This window comes from Macrotis lagotis, chromosome 6 (genome assembly GCF_037893015.1).
Source record: "Macrotis lagotis isolate mMagLag1 chromosome 6, bilby.v1.9.chrom.fasta, whole genome shotgun sequence".
NCBI lineage: Eukaryota > Metazoa > Chordata > Mammalia > Peramelemorphia > Peramelidae > Macrotis > Macrotis lagotis.
In genome coordinates this window covers 33,482,478-33,499,286 of record NC_133663.1, presented here as the reverse complement: position 1 = coordinate 33,499,286, position 16,809 = coordinate 33,482,478, and the positions used below count along the sequence as shown (strand labels likewise).

Sequence of the window (16,809 nt, the reverse complement as noted above, 5' to 3'; positions counted from 1 at the left end):
ATTCAGTGAGAACTCTTCTGCTCTCCTCAACATACATCACTCTAATGCCCTATATCCCATTACCTTCTAAATTTAGAGATAGGAAAAAAATTATCAATAAGCAAGAGATAGCATTGTGAGATATGAAATGGATAATTTTGGATACATTAAATTAAAAAAGGGGTTGTCCAAATAAAACCCATATAACAAAGATATATTAGAAGGAAAGCAGAAAAAAAGGTTTTGGAGAGGGTTTACTAGACAGTTTCTCAAATAAAGGTTTCATATCTCAAATATATGGAGAACTTTTTCAAATTTATTAGAATAGGAGTCATTATTCTACCAGTTGATAAATGGTCAAAGGATATGAACAGGCATTAGAAAAATGCAAATTAAAGCAACTTTAAAAACTCATTTCACACCTATCAAATTGATTAAAGTGATAGAAAGGAAAGTGGCAAGTATTGGAAAGATATGAAAAATTGGGACACTAATACACTGTTGGTGGAACTGTGAACTGATTCATCTCTTTTGGAAAATAATCTGGAATTATGCCCAAAGAATCATAAAATTTTGTATAATTTTGAAACATCAATATCACTAATAGGTCTGTTTCCCAAAGTGATCGGGGGGGGGGGGGAAGAACAGAACATGTATTTTTCTAAAATATTTGTGGTAACAAAGAACTGGAAACTGAGGAAATATCCATCAATTAGAGAATAGCTAAACAAATTGTGGTGTATGATTGATGAGTTGGTTGGTTTTAGAAACCCATGGAAAGACTTGAATGAAATAATGAAAAATTAAATGAGTAGCACTGAGAGAATATTGTAAACAGTAGCAGAAATATCTTTCAAAAAATTATTGTGAACAACCAACTTATTCTGAATACAATAAATACTCAGATCACCTGCAAAGGGCCTGTATAGGAAGATGCCTACCTCCCTCCAGAGGAAGAATTGATAAATAGAAGTATTCATAATATGGTTTTATATGTGTTTATAAATCTGTGTAAAATAATGTCTTTCTCAAGTGCAAATGGGGAAACAGAGAGAAAGAAATTTCTAATCTTAAAATGTATCATTTAAAAAAAGATGAGCTAAAGAATATTGAATAAATTGTCCAGTATTGGTTTGCTGTTGTTTTTCTGTTTTTATTTTGGGGGGTTTTGTCATTGTCATTGTCATCAGTTGTTTTGTTGTTTCCTACCAGAGTGGTTTGATTGAGTGGCAAGGGAACTTCAAAAATAAATGTGATATAAAAAGCAATAAAAATGAACATTTAGGGGCGGCTAGGTGGCGTAGTGGATAAACCACTGGCCTTGGAGTCAGGAGTACCTGGGTTCAAATCTGGTCTCAGATACTTAATAATTACCTAGCTGTGTGGCCTTGGGCAAGCCACTTAACCCCATTTGCCTTGCAAAAAAAAAAAACCTAAAAAAATGAACATTTTCAAAAGAAATAAGCAACAGTACTAAGCAAAATGTAATGATAATCATTCTTGCCTTCTATCTTTCACTATTATTTTAAGGGAAGTTCTGGGTCATTCAGTGAGTTTGATGCTTCTCTTAGACTTGGGGCTTATTTGATTTGGTTTGGGGTATTATCTTAGTGAGGGCATTAATGACTTGATGATACAAAGACAAAAATGCAATAGTGAATACCCTCAGGAAGTTTACATTCTATTTGGAAAAAAGTCCTTTCCATCTCTCAAATTCTGTGATTCTTTAAAATAAGACTTGGTGGCCTGGATGGGGGTGAGATCAATGTGTTGGGAACATGATTTTTGCAGCACCAAAGATTTTACTTTATTATATAGCTAGAACAAAGAAAATTAGTCTGCATTTTTTTAATCCTTGTAAGGCTTTGGAATAAAAATTCTGCTAAGTCTTCAGAGCTATAGGAAGCAAACAGATTATTACAAGAGAATGAAAATCTAAAGTGGAGATATGGAAAAGAATATTTTAAAAGTCAATTTATAATTTTTGTGACTTCCATAAGTTTTTGATAAGCAATTTTCTTTCCAAGTCATTCAGTTGCTTATCAAAAAATTATGGAAGTCACAAAAATTATAAATTGACTTGGAAAGAAAATTATTTGAACAAAAAGTGAATAACATGAATAATTTATCAAATTTTCTATTTTTCTTCCTAAGTAAAAATTGAGCACTTTCAGGCATTTTTAAAAATAAGAAATGACAAATGGATCATATTCCTTTTTATCTTACTTATACTAACCTAGTTCATGTTCTGTATTCAAGTTTTCTGCTTCATAATATATAGGTGGAAATTCACCAAAGATCATTAAGTATCATTCTCAAGAAACTGAGGGATTGCCTGCCTCTCAGAAGTACTACCCTCAAGTCATTTTTTAAAATTAAATTTTATTTTTTTAATTAAGAGAAATCTAATTTTCTCTCCCTTATACCTCCCCCCTCATTAGGAAAAATGTGTAACAAATATGCATATTTCACCATAAGTAAAATGTCTTTCATTGATTGTGTCCAAAAATATACATAGAAAGAAGGAAGGGAAAGGAAGGAAGGAAGGAAGAAAGGAAGGAAGGAAGGAAGGAAGGAAGGAAGGAAGGAAGGAAGGAAGGAAGGAAGGAAGGAAGGAAGGAAGGAAGGAAGGGAAGGAGGGAGGGAAGGAAGGAGGAAGGAAGGAGGGAAGGATGGAGGGAGGAAGAAGGGAGGAAGGCAGGGAGGAAGGGAGGGAGGGAAGAAGAAAGGAAGGGAGGGAGGGAATACATAGATAGATGATAGATGGAAAGAAAAAGGAAGGAAGGAGAGAAGGGGAGGAAGGAAGGGAAAGGAAGGAAGGAGGAAGGGATAGAATAGATGGAAAGAAGAGAATAGATGGAAGTAAGGGATGGAATAGATGATGTAATAAATGGAAAGATATAGATATCTCTATCTCATACTGCACCATGGATCCATCACTTCCCTAAATGGTGGCAAGCTTTCTTCATCAGTGCTCTGGAATCCTGGAGGGTCATTGTGATCATCAGAGTTCTTGCAGCTTTCAATTTTGTTTTCACAAGGTTTTTACTGTATAAGTTGTTCTGGTCTTTCCCATTTTATTCTCCATCAGTTCATATAAATTTTCAAACTTCTTTATTTTTATAATAATGATCTAAAAGTATACTGTTCTGACTCCTCCAGAAATAGTTGTGGGATTTTTCCCCTAGAGAAGGAATGAAAGGATGCTAGACTCGAAATCAGAATTGGGTAAAAAATCTAATTCCAGTGCTTGCAGGGCATATGCCTCTGATCAAATTACCTTACTACTATCTCTTAGCCTCAGTTTCCTTATTTTTGAAATGGATAACAAAAACATACTGTCTGTCTCACAGTGGTGGCTCCAAGAAGCCATTAGAAATGGGAACTCATATCCAATTCTCTTTGGCTGCTTATTTCTGTGGCTGTTTTAGTCCATAGCTTTCAGTAAACTACAATCCCTTTGTTTGGCAGCTCTTCAAAAGCAGGATACATAAAGTTATTTCATAAAACTTTGAATCCCTCAAGTGAAAAATAACATCCACAATGGACACTTTTATGGGACACTTGAAAGCTGACAAATTGAAGTATGTACAATATCTTGGCAGACCTCACACAGCCTTCTGAAGGCAGATATCATTGGTATTATCATCCCCAATCTGCAGATGAGGAAACTGAGGCCATACAGGTAATCACTTTGCATAGACTCAGTAACCACATTTATATTCTATTGAAAGTGGAAAGACTTCTACGTTTGGACTCAGAGGATCTGGGTGCCAATCACAGCTCTGCCACTTTCTACTTGAATGAACTTGAAACGAATCATTAGACTTTTTAAATCTCAGATTTCCCATCTGTAAAAAAATAAAAATTGGACTTGATGATCTCTAAGATAATCCAGTTTTTACCACATGAGCATATTATTGTGGCATTATGGCAAGGATGATGATTTTCGGTTTTCAAAATTAATTCAATACACATTTATTAAACACCAACTAAGGATACAAAGAGAGGCAAAGAAAACAGTCCCTGCCCTCAAGAAGCTTACGTTTATATAAAGCAAGTTATATACAGGATAAATAGTAAATAATTTAACAGAGGAAAGTAATAGAGCTAAGAAAGATTGAAGAAGGCTACCTCTAAAAGATGGGCTTTTAGTTGGGACTTAGAGGTCAGTAATCAGAGCAGAGTTTGAGCATGAAGGACAACCAGAAAGAATTCCCCATGCTGAGAAATGGACTGTCTTGTTCAAGACCAGTGTCACTAGCTGAAAGACTCTATAGTAGGAGGAACATAAGGTATAGGACCACTGGAAAGGTAGGAGGGGGTTATGAAGAACAGAAACTAATAGTTTCTATTTATTTAAAAAATTCTAATTTATGAAGTAAAATGACAATTGAAATTCTGTTTTTAAGGTTTTACTTTCTGCCAGGTCAAATTACCCTACTATGAAATAATCTTGTTTATTTTTTTCCCTTTAGGAAAATTGAAACTTGATGTACAATTCATATAAAGCATAACTCTACCTACTGAATGAAATAAAGCAATTAGCCTCTTATGTGTTTTTCTCCTAAAATTGGATGCTTTTCCAAGCTCTGGCTGTTCCACTAGGTAGCATAAAACCATGACAAGAATCCAACTGGAAACTTGCATCCTGTCCAAAATCAAACCCTCTTTTTGTTTTTTGCTTTTGTAATTTCTCCCCCTAAAATCTCTGCATGTTCTTCTAGATTTCCAAAACTTACAGATCTGTGGCCTCTCTCATGTGATATTTTCTCCAATGACAGATTGAGATAATTATAAATTTCCTAACAGATAGTAGACACTCTATAAATGCATGTTCCTTTAACAAGGCAGAACAAGATCCAGTCATACCTTTCCATCCTCCATGCTGCCTGTCTTTGTTCTCGCATAAGTCAGCTAGGGCAGGAGGTGGGGAAGGGTGGATGACTGAACAAGCCCAAAATCTTCCCCAAAGTCCTCTTGAAATCACCAAGACAGTTTCGGAGTTCCTTTACTGTCAGTAACGGCCTCTCTAGAAAGTCTTTCCTGATCCTCCTAGTTGCTAGTATTTTCTCACCATTCAAATTATCCTGTTTATCTTTATTTGTTTACATGTTGTAAACTTCTTTCTCCATTCTCCAAGCACAATGTAAGCATCTTGAGAGTAGAACCCGGTTCTAAATTTGTTATATCTCTAGCTCCTAGCCATAATATTGTGTACATGATCCTTAAATTTAATTCATTAATAACTTCATAAAGTATTTGATAATTTCTTGTTGGATTGGACTGCATAAAGCAGAAGTTTAATAAACATTTGTTGAGGTTAATTTATGTCTTTGGCAAGCAAGTATATAGATGGAGGATGTCCGTTTGGGAAAGTTACTTATACTATAGGAGAGAGAAATATGCCTTCTCAGTTTACTCCAAGTTTAAATGATAGACACTGAGCATCTGTACACCAAATGCCCTTTTTATCATTCTGTTAAAATTCTTATTTCTTCATCTGAATCTTATCAGTATAAGAGACTGATAATATAGGCCTTCCATTCACGGTCATGTTGCATGTTAGTACCATTAGTCCCTGGGGTCAGAGGAGGTCTCATTTCTGTCTTTACCATCTCCATTCCCTAGCATAGTCATTGAAGCCCATAGAAGTGCTTGATTAATAATAACCAATATTTTCACAGAGCTTTACTATTGAATTGTTGGATTGAATTTAACTATATAGTCCTTTTTAAAGTGTTTGATTGGAGATTTTAATATAGTACACTGTTTGAATTCCTACTATAATTTGTATGCTGAAGAATCGACTCAGTCGTGTTCTACCTTATAGTGGAATGGTAGTTAGACCAGATGTGGCCTTTGTTGTTACACATCTGTCTAAATCATAAAATGACAAAATTTCAGAATTGGAAAGGACTCAGCACTCATTTTCATCACATAACTAACTCCAAAAAAACCCCAAGACATATCCAACAGTGGTCATCCATTCTTTGTTTAAAGATCTCGATTGATTAGGTCTCAGACAGGTTCCTAGGAAACACACTCTCTAATGCTAGTTTTGTGAGTTAGGGTGTTTATCTTCACATCAAGTCGTAATCCTTGTATCTCTTGACCCTCTGTTCCTAGTTCTTTTATATTCCTACCACATTCTTCACACACACACACACACACACACACACAGAGAGAGAGAGAGAGAGAGAGAGAGAGAGAGAGAGAGAGAGAGAGAGAGCTGCCATAGAGTGTAACTCCTTGAAGAAAATGAATATTTAGGTTTCTTTGTCTTTCTTTTTTATCCCCTTTGTCTTGTACATAGTAGAAGCTAACTTCTAAATGAAGTAACTTTAAGTACTTTGAATGTCATTCAACTTGATGTCATTCTCCTTGTCCTTAACAAACATAGAAGGAGTGTAATAAATATTTGTTAAATTGAACCCCTCCACCATTACTCCTAGTAGGAAGATACCATAGGAGCTTAATGAATCTTGGGTTCAACACTTCCTCCATTACTCCTAGTAGGGGCACACAGAAAGAGCTTAATAAATATGTATTGGCTGAACCCCCTCCATCATTGCTCCCAGTAGGAGCACACAGCAGGAGCTTAATGAATGTCGAGTTCAACACCTCCACCAATACTACTAGTAGGATCACATGGAAGGAGCTTAATAAATATTTGTTGAACTCCTCACCATTGCTCCCAGGAGGAACACAAAGAAGGAGCTTAATATTTGTTGAATTGAACCTTCCACCATTACTCCTAGTAGGAGCTTAAAAAATATTGTTGAATGGAATTGAACCCCTTGATGATTGCTCCTCTTTCTGGTCTGTAGGGCCAAGCAGAAGAGGTAACTTTTTTCCCCCAAAGGAAAATCCTTCAAATATGTGGAGCTAGCCAACATGTCCTCCACATCCTCTTCTCCAGGCTAATTGCCCTGATATCTTCAAGTGATCATCAATTTACATGTAGTTCTCATTCCTCCTTTCCTGCCTATTCTCCACCTTATCAATATTGCTCCAGAATGTGGTTCCCAGAACTCTATTTGGATAAAAGAACCTATTTCCTGGATGCTGTGCCTCTCATACTTCAGTCTAAGATGACATAAGCTTTCTTAGTGGTCACATCACATCAAGATCCTCTCTCTCTCTCTCTCTCTCTCTCTCTCTCTCTCTCTCTCTCTCTCTCTCTCTCAATTTTTGCAAGGCAATGGGATTAAATAGCTTGCTTAAAATCACACAGCTAGTGTGTCTGGGGTTGGATTTGAACTTGAGTCCTTGTGATTCAAGGTCCACTTAGCTGCCCCAAGATAGGCATTTTCTCAACCATTTTTGCTCTATTTCAAAATTGAATTTGTTCTTGGAACATCCAGGTCAAAAAACAATGTGATGTATTTGAAAATCAGCCAAAAACTTCCTTTCATTCACCAAGTTTGATCTATAAGCCCGGATTCCCACAAATATTGATTCCATCCATTTTCCAGTTTATCTATTGACCCATTTTAACAGGATATTAAAAAATGAAAACTGCCTTTCATTACTGTACTGCAGTTCATTTCAAAGGAGTTTTCTCTTCTATGAGATGAGATGGATCATTTATATTCTTTTCCTGCCCTTGAAACTCAGCCTTATAGATATTGTCAATGTAGGACAATCATCCATTTATTCTTCACTTTCTTGAGATGTGCTTACACACAGTCTCTATTATTATTAAAGTTGAAGGCCTCCTTACTCTTGATATGAACACCTGGAGCTACCTGACAAAGCACTTACTCCCTTAGAAGCCTGGAAATACATCAGAGGCATTGGTCCCTGATGGAGTATTGTTTGCAGATTTGAGTATCTTACAGTAAAATGAGTATTGGGCAAGGAGAACCAATTTTGATGGATGTGTCTTTAGGAGATCACACTGAGTGCGTGGGACTCAAGAGATTCAAAGTTACTTGTTTCATTTAGAAGACGGAATTATTTTAATTAGGCTTAAAAAATTTTTTAACTCAGAAATAAAAAAATTAAAGCAAGTTCCATTGTTATTATTCTGAATTTCTACAAAAGAATATTTTGAGTATAATTGCATCCCAAAGTACCTTTTGGGGAAAACATATGGGGCTTTCTAATTGTAGCATGTACCACAGCAATTGGTGATCAGAAGTTCTTACGGGACCCTCACAACACAGTAACTCAATGGGGGTTTGGAGTTTACTCCATCCTATATCCCAGAATTCCAACATGGCCCTAGCAACACTAAGCCCCCAAGAGATAGACTAAGATTCTGTGTTAAGATCAATACATCTTGGGAGATTCAGTAAGAGTTAACTACCTAAGAATGTCAGGGACTTAACAGGGATTTTAGCAATGTGGTACAGAGGAAACAGGCTGGATTTGGAGTCAGGGAAATGGTTCAAAACTGTTCGTTACATTTGAGCCATTTTCAATTATATCTGACTCTCCATAATCCCATTCAGGTTTGCTATTTTCTTCTCTAGCTCATTTTATAGATAAGGAAACTAAGACCAATAGGGTTTGGTGACTTGTCCAGAGTCAAGTGTTTGAGACCAGCTTTGAACTCATGAAGATTAGCCTTCTTGACTCCAGGTCCAGCATTCTATACATTATGATGCCTAGTGGTCATTACTTTGGGTACATATATTTATTAAATTAGACTGTTTTTGTGAGTCCTCTGTTCATCCACATCTATCTCTTTAAGCATCTCTCTTTCTCCCTCCTCATAAGAGTTGTTTCCTTACTGTCTTCAGAATTTCATTCTTGGTTTAAAAAGGAGTCTATGTTAGGAGCGGCTAGGTGGTGCAGTGGACAGAGCACCGGCCCTGGAGTCAGGAGTACCTGGGTTCAAATCCAACCTCAGACACTTAATAATTACCTAGCCATGTGGCCTTTGGCAAGCCATTTAGCCCCATTGCCTTGAAAAATCTAAAAAAATTAAAAAAAAAAGAAAAAGAAAAAGGAGTCTGTCTATATACACCAAAATATTGAGAGCAGTGATTTTTGTGGTAGCAAATTCCTGGGGAGAAAAAGTAGATTTCCATTGATTATGAAATGGCAAAGCAAACTGTGGTATATGACTAGAATGAAATATTACTATTTGTAAGAAATCATGAAAGCAGAAAGACAAATTTATATGAACTGACACAAAGTAAGGTAAAGATAATATGTGCAATTACCACAACAAAATGAATGGAAGAAACAATACTTGAAACTGAATAAATGAACAGTACCCCCAAGAAGATCTTGGAGAAGGCATCTCTTTTTCCATTCTTTGTAGAGAGAGGTAGGAGAGAGAGAGAGAGAGAGAGAGAGAGAGAGAGAGAGAGAGAGAGAGAGAGAGAGGGAGAGAGGGAGAGAGAGGACAGGGGATGAAGGGAAGAAGGGAGGGGGAGGGAGAAAGATTGGGAAGGAGAGAGTCAGAGAGGAAAAAGAGAAATGAAAGCAGGTAGGAAGAGAGAAAAGAGGAAGAAGAAAAAAGAAAAAGAGAGAAAAGAAGAATACCAAATTACTTTTTCTAAATGTTGTTTAGTTTGGCCAGACCACATTTTTCCCCTTTCATATTCTTTGTTATAGAAAATTCTTGTAACTGGAAGGGATATATTGGGAAATATACATAATATAAAAAAAATTCATCTAAAAATTAATTTTTGAGAGTATCCCATCCCTCCTCATCTTCTCTCACCTAATAAAATTGTAGAGCCCTGGATCCCTAGTATCCATCTTCTGAACACTTTAAAATCTGTTCCTTCTTTGTTTAGATCAAATATTAGTTTATTACTAGTTTTCTTTTTTCTCTATCATAAACTTATGAAAAGTGGATTCAGATAAAAGGGATCTATTCTGAATTCCTAAACAAAGGGTTACATCTAGGCTCCACTTTTTTTCTAGAACTATTACAAATACTTTTCTTGCTATTATTTTCCCCAAACAAAGTCATATCAATAAATACATAACAATGCCAATAGTTGCTATTATAGAAGAAAATGTTTGATTTATAGATAGTTTATTCAATCAGGGATACAGAATCCCATGGGGATTTCAACAGCTGTCTAATTCAATATACATCAGAAGCATTGCTATGCACCATACCAGATGAGGAGCTGTCCAGCTTCTGCTAGAAGACTTCCATTGACTTCTAACACAACCCATTAGACTGGATTTTTCTTTGATATTATTCTGATGTGAAGTTGATGGACACACAAATGGTCATATTTGTTTCCCTTTGGAACAATGCCAGAAATTTCCAAATGTAATAGCTCACATTCATTTTATGGTTTACAAAGTGATACCTTCACAATAACTCTGAGAAATAGAGAGGTCAAGAATTGATAGCTCCATTTTACATATGAAGAAACATGTGAAGAGATGAGTCATTTGCTTAAGGCCACATAGATGTTCAATAATTTCTCAGAAACTCTTAATTTATATAGAACTTTGATTAATTTAATGGAATCCATTGGGTCTTGGTTCATTTTTTTTATTCTATGCAAGACAGAGAAGTACCTCTGACACTTAAGGCCAAAAATCCTTGAATTCAGAGCCTCAGACAATTATCTGATACTAAACTGTAGAGCAGGTGCCAATATGCATTGGGAAAGGAAATTTTCTCCTGGGACTTCTCTGTATTCATGAAATCACAGGCATGTTACTTAATATTCTCTCTCTCTCTCTCTCTCTCTCTCTCTCTCTCTCTCTCTCTCTCTCTCTCTCTCTCTCTCTCTCTCTCAGATGAGGAGATTGGGTTAGATGTGATCCTAAGACTAGATGCCTTGGAGAGCCACTCCCTGCTGCTCTGAAGTCTTCTTCTCTTTCACTTTTTTCTGGCACTCATCTATGTTCCTCATTGTACAACTGTTTCCACTCTCATCCCTGCTGTGCTCTGATTTATTTTATCCAGAAAACATCTGAGAACAATTAAGTCTGTGTGAATGTGTTGATTTGTTTTTGCTTGACTGTACTTAGGTGTCACGAGGGAGGCTACTATGGGGGAAGAGGGAGTTCTTATGAAATGGCAATGATGGAATAAAAGAGAAAGGAGCATCCACAAAAAGAGGACAGGGAGAATGAAGGAAAAGAGAGAGAGAGAGAGAGAGAGAGAGAGAGAGAAGAAGAAGAAGAAAGAAGAAGAAGAAGAAGAAGAAAGAAGAAGAAGAAGAAGAAGAAGAAGAAGAAGAAGGAGGAGGAGGAGGAGGAGGAGGAGGAGGAGGAGGAGGAGGAGGAGGAGGAGGAGGAGGAGGAAGAAAAAGGAATGAAAGCAGAGGGAGATAGAAGAGAGGAAGGCAAAAAGAAAAAGAAGAAGGGAGAGGGAGGGGAGCAAGAGAAAGGAATGAAAGTAGGGAGGAAGAGAGAATAGATGGGAAATAAAGAAAGAGATGGAGGGAAAGAAAAGAGGAGAAAAGAGAAAGGGAAGAAAGAAAGGTGAAGAGAGGGAGAGAGAAGGAAAAGAGGAGAAAGAGGTGGAGAGAAAAAAAGGAAAAATGAAGAGGGAGAAGAGACAAAAAGAAAGGGATGAAAAGAGGGAGAAGAGAGAATGATGAGAAAGAGGATTTGGGAATTAGCAAACTTGTATTCAAGCCCACAGTAAAACTTTGAGCAAAACAAAAAGACAAAAAAATCTCTTTAGATTTAGTTGCCTCTATAAAATAGAAATAATGTGTGACCTGCCTATATGATGGAGCTATTGTGAAGAAATTACTTTGCTCTTATTTTGCAATTTCTAACAGTGATGGGGGGGCAGGAGAAAGGTGGCAAGGGAGTTAGTTTAAGGAGATACTTTTCAATTTCTCATCAATTGAGTCCATAGGAAGGACTCATCCAGGCCCCAAATTCTAGAGTCTCAGTATAAGCACAGGTTTCCTATGACTGAAATATTTGAAGGGCTAATCAGTGCTTATGGCAGAGACATGCCAAAATAATAAAAATGATGATGCTAAGATATGGATGTGATAAGATATATATCATATCTCAAACTAGCAAAAGGATATTTCACAATATCTTAGCATGGAGCACATTTCTTGGTTCACAGGAAGTGTTTAATAGAAACTATTGACCTTTTAAGTTCATAAAATTAAACCCAAAAAGAAAAAAAAATGGTTATTGGAGCATAGATTTAAGGCTGGAAATGACAGAGGTCACTAAATCTAATCCCTACCATTTTACAATTGAGAAACCTGAGGCTGAGAGGTCAACTGACTTCCCAGGATTTGACAACAAATTAAAATGCCAGAAATGGAAATTGAATTGAGGTTTTCTTGATTCCAAACTCATACCCTATCCTATGTACCACCTAAGTGCTTTAAAGTTTCACTGGATATAATAAAAAGAAGTGTTAACAAAACCTAAATAGCATCGATTCCAGACCTCAGCTAATATAAAGCAAAATTCATCTAAACTATTTGGAATTTGCTGAAAATTTGGAAAGTAAATCACTGGGAAAGATTAAAAAAGGAAGGACCACAAACAAAAACAAAAAGACCTTGGGCATCTTGATTGGTAGAGGCTAGACTCATTCTGTGTCCAGGCAGGCTCCATCCATTCTCCATTTGACTCCTTGACCTTTGACACCCTTAGCAAGCCTTCCAACACATACCCTCCGTATGTATGATATGGAACCTTAAATCAATATAGCCTGGAACTTTAAATCAATATAAGCACTGCTAGATAAGGTGTGTTGGAGTGTCAATCTATTCCCCATGGCTTCATTCACCCCTCCTCATTTTTTATCTGTATCTGCAGATTAGCAAAGTGCTTGGAATATAAACATTTAATGAATATTTTGTATTCATAGATTCATTCTACCATTCATTCATTCATTCATTCATATGAATAGTCCTTCAAAAAACCTCTCTACCCTTCTCACCATGCATAATTCCTTTCTATACCCTTCCACAAATAAGTCCTAGATAGTTACCTGAAGACTTTCCTCTAGTGCAGTAGGTCTTAATTTGGGGTTACTTCTTTATTTTTCATTAACTTCTAAGAAGGTCATTTAAAGATATCATTCTAAGAAGAGATCCATAGGCTTCACCAGACTGGTTAAAGGATCCATGATACAAAAAAATGGTTAAGAACCACCTCCATAGTCTTATTATCATCCCATGTCTTAAAATCACCCCCTCAAAGCACAATGGGTGAGAATTATAACAAATTAAAATCTCAATACTAATGATAAAATGGGTCTGTATCTTAGCCAAGACTATTTTTCAGCTTATACTTAAACAATTGAGATGGCTCTTGAGTGAACTGAAGTCATGTCTTCCTAAAAGGAAGGCAAAAAGAGACAAAAAGAAAGGTCTCCCTGCAGATTACCCAGTTTCATCTTCTCCATACTCAGAGCACACTTGGGCAGCTTCTAAACCTGTGTTGGATTATTGATGAAAAGATTTCCTGTTCTTGGTCCCAGAGCTGTGCTTGGGGGTCATCCTCTGGTATTTCAATGGACAATAGTAAATGACTCTTTCCAGCTAGTAAATTCACTTACTCATTTAGGGGTGTATTTTGCCAGTCATTCACCCCAGAAGTTCATCAGAAGTGGAAGGGACTGTGGATATTTCTAAGCCCACTCATATGTGAACACATCTACACCAAATAGTCTTTAACCTTTGGTTGAAGAAACCCAGTGAAGAAGACCCTTACTAATGCACAATTCAACTCAATCTATTTTTGGACAACTCTAATTATGGGAAAGATCCCACTTAGAGAAAATCTAAATTTGCTTCAGTCAATCATTCTGTAAATAGATCATGTGGAAAAATCTATGAGGACCTGTGGTGTCATATTTTTGCAATGTCAATATTTTCTTTATTGATATTTTATTTCACCTTCATTTCCTAATAGAAATAGAAATCTGCCTCATTCACCACCCAGTGACCAAACAGTTGTCTCTAGCAGTATATACATATGCCTCATTATTGATCTGGGCATTTTCTCTGGCTGTCCTGGAAGGCCCTGCCCTCTTTCCTCAAAGATGATTATTGATTTCCTTGGCTTCATGTAGTCTCAACTAAAAATCCCACCTTTCCCAACCCCTCTTAATTCCATTGTTTTCCTTCTTTTAAATATTTTCTATTTATCCTGTGTATAATTCACTTTATGTTTATGTTTGCATGTTATGTTTGTTTGCATGTTATATTTGTTTTCATGTTTGTTATGTTTGCATGTTTATGTCCTCCCCGATTAGATTGTAAACTCCTTGTAGTCAGGGACTGTCTTTTTCCAGTCCCCACACTTCACATGGTGCTCAATATATAGTACGTACTTAAATAATTTTTTTTAATTTATTGATTTCATATTTGATGGAACTAAACTCTCTGTTGTCTCAGTTGAGTAACTGTCTGCATGTTTTGAGCCATTTGAATGATTTAAAAATAAAATGAAAGAGTCTTTTGTTTTGTTTTTGATTTGTTTTTTAAGAAAAATATTGGTCCAACCTACAATCATCCTTGGATATTCCATATGGACATGGAAGTGGTCTGGTCCAGCCCAGAGGGTCTTAGATTTTCACAATAGAATCAATGTTATCCCCCCTTCTAATGCACAGACTGTTCTGTGTTAGCTAACAGCATGGGTCCATATCCAATAATTCATGCAAAAATTAATAACATTTTAGCTATTTCCACTTAAGCTGCTATTTTAGTTACCTAGGCATGTGGACATGTTAACTGGCCATTCATTTTGCTTTTCCAGGTCCTACTCCCATATTACATTAGACCTTCTGAAGGCAATGTACCCGGAGATTATTAGCTCAGCCTTCAAACAGAAATGTTTTCACTGTATTGCAATTTAACACTATTCCCACAATACATTTGATAACAGTTCTATTATTTGTAACACTACAGCTAAAGATTTTATCCCTTCTTTGCTCTCTCCTAACAAAAAAAATGACTTTTTATATCTTCATTTAGTATATGCTTATAGATGTAAAGGTTATCTCTCTTGATAATGTATGTTTATTGAGAACAGGGATTGGTCTTTTTCTTTACTATGTATCACTGATGCATAGCATAGTTTCTAACTCAAAAGTTTCATAGTTTCTAACTCTTTGATAAATGCTTTGGGATTGATTGGTTGATTGATGTCACCCCTTGTTTATTAGATTATTACTTCTATAATAAAGTCCCCATTGGATACATTTTTCTGGGGGAAATGTTTGTCTTTGCAAATTTACTTCAGTTCAATTCAACAAACCATTTATTAAACATTTTTATGTGTGAGATGTGGTGCTTGACACTGGAGATAAAAAAACAAGGAATTTAAAAATTTCTTGCCCACAGTGAGCTTCCATTCTACAGATGAAATTCTCTGTTTTTACTGACGTTTTGGTTTGAGCTTTCTGTTATTGTTGCTCAAGGAAGCATGGGAAAAATGTAAAATGTGTTTTCCTTTCCACATTATAACCTTTAGGAAACTCAACTAAATTCATTGCCTAAATATTTTAATTTCATCTCATTTATTTTCTCTGCTCCTTTTAACTGATTTGTCTTTGGATTTTGGTCACAATTCACTGTGAGAAATTTTCATTTTTGCAAACTGCCTTATATTCATTTTAAAAGTCAGTGTGTGTGTATGTGTGTATGTGAGAGAGAGAGAGAGAATGAGAGAGTAAGAGAGGGAGAAAGAGATGGAAGATGGGGAAACAGAGTCAGAGAGAGAAAGAGAGAGTGTATAAGAGAGAAAGCATGTAAGAGAGGGAGAGATGAAAGATGGGGAGAGAAAGAGAGAGAGAGAGAGAGAGAGAGAGAGAGAGAGAGAGAGAGAGAGAGAGAGATTAAGAACCATTTAATTCCTACAATAAGCTGTTTTTGTTTTAAATAAAGTAATGAAAATTAAATTCAACAACATTTATCAATCATTCACTACATGTGATGTTTAAAAACTGACTCCTGATCATTCTTAGAAATTCTAAGTGCTGGGCAGGAGAATTTAATATCTATGCCACCCCCTGCTTCCACAGCAGACCTCATTTTTACTGACTGCTAAAATCTAGCAGCTCAGACACCAAGCAGGTTCTGTCTTGCTTCTGAAAACTTGGAGCTATGTGCTTCTAAATGATATTTAGGTTATAAATGTGGTAGTGAGATTTGTGGGGTTGGGGTGGTAGAGGGAGATAAGGCAGGTAATAGCTGGCAAATGTTCAGTAACTGACTCTTCATGATATTTTCACCATCATTTTACTTTCCTGGAAAATTAAAAAATAATCAATAAAACTCTGATTTGTAATATTTGTTGATTTCTGAGATGTAGATGCTTTCACTAAACACTGAACAATAGACTCTGGACTTAGAATCAAAAAATCTTTCTGCTCAGTCATTTATTAACTGTGTGACCTCATACTTGTTCAACCCCTCCTCACTCAAATCCAATTCATGTCCATGTCATGGCCTCACCTCCCTGATGTCATAGTCTTCTTCAAGAATTAAGGACAAACCTCATCATCATCAGTTGTCAGGCAGCTGGTATTTAAGCTTCTAGATGTTCAAAGTGTTGGTGATAGAAAGAAAAAAAAATAACAAAAAAGTTCCTACTCTCTGAACCTGGGTTCAAGTTATACTTCTACTTCAGGCAAGTCAGTTAACCTCTCAGTGCCTTAGTTCCTTCATCTGTTAAATGAGGGGAATGCATTCCATCTAGTTTTCAATCTATGAATCTATTAAACTCTCTGGGTCCTGTCTTTCTTATCCATAAAAAGTAGAATATGGACTATCTCTGCCTCTAAGACAGATCACAATCTTTGCCTTTATAAACAAATTATGGTTTGTTAAAACAAAATTGTTAAGAATAGTAGCATGACTAGGAAATCAAAACATTCTTGAGAATTAATAAATGAAAGTA

At 36.1% G+C, this 16,809-nt stretch overlaps 1 protein-coding gene across 3 annotated transcripts in view; it reads left to right on the top strand.

The window, feature by feature from the left end:
• SPATA16 (spermatogenesis associated 16) overlaps positions 1-16,809 on the top strand; it is a 311,103-nt gene that overhangs the window by 97,659 nt on the left and 196,635 nt on the right. The window lies entirely within an intron of this gene.